Raw genomic sequence first — 3,306 nt, forward strand, 5'->3', positions numbered from 1 at the left:
TGGGCTGGCTTTGAACCATGACCCTCAAATCTCAGCCTCCTGAGTAGGTAGGATTACAGGAATGAGCCACTCATGCTTGGTTGGCCATAGTAAATCTGGCAAGAGGTGGAGCTAGTGCTCAGAGCTTTGCCTGCCCCATTTCCCATTTGCTTAATTCGACATAAACCTTGACACATTGCCTGCCTCCTCAGTGTATATTTTTTTTTCATTTTTAAAATAAAAACCTTATCATACATGTGATATGACCTCATTTAAATCAACTGTCCAGAAAGGAAAATGACCAGAGACAAAGCAAATTCATGGTTCTCAGGGAAGAATTCATGGTTGTGAGGGAACAAGGAGCAAACAGCTTTTGCTTGAAGTGATGAAACATGTCCCAAAATTAGAATGTGATATTTGCTCAACTCTGTGAATATACTAAAAACCACTTAAGTGCACACTTTAAAGAGCGAGTTTATCCTTGCATTTTAATAAATCTCTTATCAGAAAAACTCAATAACATTCAAAGAGGTGACAGATTGTGATTTATCTTTATGCTCAGTTCTAACAAAAGCACTACTCCTTTCAATTTTCTGTGCTCTCTTCCAGACTTTATACATGTATTTAAAGGAATTTTAGGCAGAGCTGTAGTCATAGTGATTTTTTTTTTTATCCATCCTGTGTTCCTATTCTAAACATTGGTATTCTTAGGATAATAGAATAAAAATCTCCCATTCATCAGGTTATTGATTCTTTGCTCTGGATAAAGCAGGCAGGACACTGGACAGGAAGCCATTGCAGTTGATAAGCCTGAACTAAGGCTGGTGGGAGGGAATGAATGAGAGCTGCTAGTAGAAGGACACTTGTCAGCTTTAAGCAGGAAAAGGGAGCCAAGGCCTCCATGAGCACAGAGATCCTAGTGTTGCCATCCAAATATACCTTTCCTTCTCCTCTGTCATTAAAGCTAGAGGCAATGCTGGACCAATTAGAATAGAGGACACCAGCTGGGGCTGCTCACCTTCATGGTCACTAGCTCCTGATGTTCTTGAGACCAAAGGGATTAGTGCCTGCCAAGAATGTAAGCCCCAAAGTTGAGGTGTTAGAAATTTGACCCCTACCCCCATTGTAGGTGTTATGAGGTAGGGCTTTAAGAGCTGAGCATCCTACCCTAATAGTGGATTAATTTCAGTGTCGCAAGAGTGGATTTGTTATTAAATAAGTGGGAGCCAGACATGGTAGTACACACCTGTAATCCCAGCACTCAGGAGTTTGAAGCTGAGGATCACCAGCCTAGGCTCTGGCAGCCCCTGTGACCCTGGGCAGGGCTTTCAGTGCTCCTCATTTAATACAAGAAGCAAGTGATGAGAGAGCTCCACAAGACCTTGCTTGTTCACTTGGTTCTTCCCTTAAGGCTGAGCACTTGGGTGCTTTCCAGCTTTGCCTCCTAACAAGTAACAGAGCTTTGTGAATTCATATGCAAATATTTTTCTTAACTCACTTCCTCTAAGGCATGATGCCATAGCAAGAGGTGCTGGCTTCCACACTGTGTGGAAGGTGCCCAGGTTTTGGGACAGCTGGGAAAGCGTGTTGGCCAGCTCTGAGTGCTGTCAGAATGTGATGTTTAGATTATCACTTTATTTAAACAAGATGCCCCATCCTCAAGATTGGCATTTCCTCTGCATTTCGAGTTTGCACAGCAGGTCTGTGAGCCAGAACACAGGCCCTACCTCTCTTACCTCAGGACCACCACTCTGTATGTGTACCCACAGGTCTGGTTTGGGTCTAGGAGGGATACTATAGAGTAGAAGGAAAATATCAGGCCTTAGATTTTCCCTCAGAGAATATACCAAGCCTTCATGGTGGCTCGAACAGAAGCAACAGCCACCCTTGGTAATTGCAAGATGAGGAGATTATTGATCATTTACTCACCAGGCCTGCCTGGACCTTTGGGGGCTGTAAGCTAGAGTATCCTCCTCCTTCTTCCTACTACATGTAAACATTCCTAGAGCTCCCTAGTAGAACTTGCAGTCTGGGTATGAATTGGTTTCTGGGCAGAAAAAAGCTGTTGCTGCAGATCCAGACAGCCCTTCATGCACACAGAGGCCCTCCCTCGACCTGCTGGCTTAAGGTTTTACTAGCCCTAATTAAGCACACAGCATTTACTGAATGTAATAATATTCACATAACTTCTTAGGTTCTCTGCAGCCTATTATTAAAAATAATTTATTTGTCTTCCTTAGCCAAGAATCATCCAGCCCTCAGTTTTAAGGGTGCGCAGTAAAAACTGCAGCACATCTTGGGAAAAGCAATGTTTTTTGAGCTCGTACAGTGGTCACACTGTAAGACAAGCTAAGGATAGTTCTAGAACTGTAAGATGTAGCCAGACTAGTCAAAACTTCTCCTGTCCCCTCACAATGAATCTCTGGGGCCAATTGAAACTAGAAATGCAGCCATTGCCAACCACTGTTTTACTTGTGCTATTAACCATGTGGGTGAGGTAAGTCTCCGTGTTCTAGTTGAGGAAGGGAGCTACTGTCCCGTGGTCTTAATGGGGACAGATCACAGATATCTCCCTGTTCTCCATGTATCCGTGCCACCATTGGGAGGGTACCAGAAGGGGAAAAACTGGCTTCATCTGGTACTATTTCTGTTTCTCCTTTCCATTCCTTTCCTTTGGCTTTCTTTCTATCTATCCTTTCTTTTTGTTTGTTCTTTTTCTTTTTTATGTCAGTCCTGGGGCTTGAACTCTGGTCTTGGGTACTGACCCTGAGTTTTGTAACCCAAGGCTAGTGCTCTACCTCTTGAGCCACAGCTCTGCTTCCAGCTTTTTGGTGGTAAATTGGAGATTAGAGTCTCATGGGCTTTCTTGTCCAGGTTGACTTCAAACTGTGATCCTCAGAACTCAGCCTCCTGAGTAGCTAAGATTATAAGCATAATATCGGTACCCAGATATTTTCTATGCTTTTGTTTCAACTACAATCATTCACTTCTTTCCAAGTGTCTAGTTTCTTACTCTCCCCAAATTGATAGACCTTATGCACTAAATAGTAGGACCAGCAAACAAGGCATTTATTACATCTAACCCTTTGCCTTGTTTTTATTAATCCAATGTCAAATTCTCATTCTGTGTAAGAAAACCAGGGATTGTACACTAAATCTGACTCTGGGAACATAAAGAAACTCTGCAGTTTAGTCAGGCCAACTTTCCTTCCTTCCACAGTCTTAAGAACTAGGTGCTCATTGTCTTTTTTCCCCTGTCCACTCATTACAAATTCCCTATTGACAAAATCCAGGTGTTGGGCTGGGAAGGTGGCTCAGTGGTAGAGC

Source organism: Dipodomys ordii, unplaced genomic scaffold, assembly GCF_000151885.1.
Source record: "Dipodomys ordii isolate 6190 unplaced genomic scaffold, Dord_2.0 Scaffold23, whole genome shotgun sequence".
In the NCBI taxonomy this organism is placed as follows: Eukaryota; Metazoa; Chordata; class Mammalia; order Rodentia; family Heteromyidae; genus Dipodomys; species Dipodomys ordii.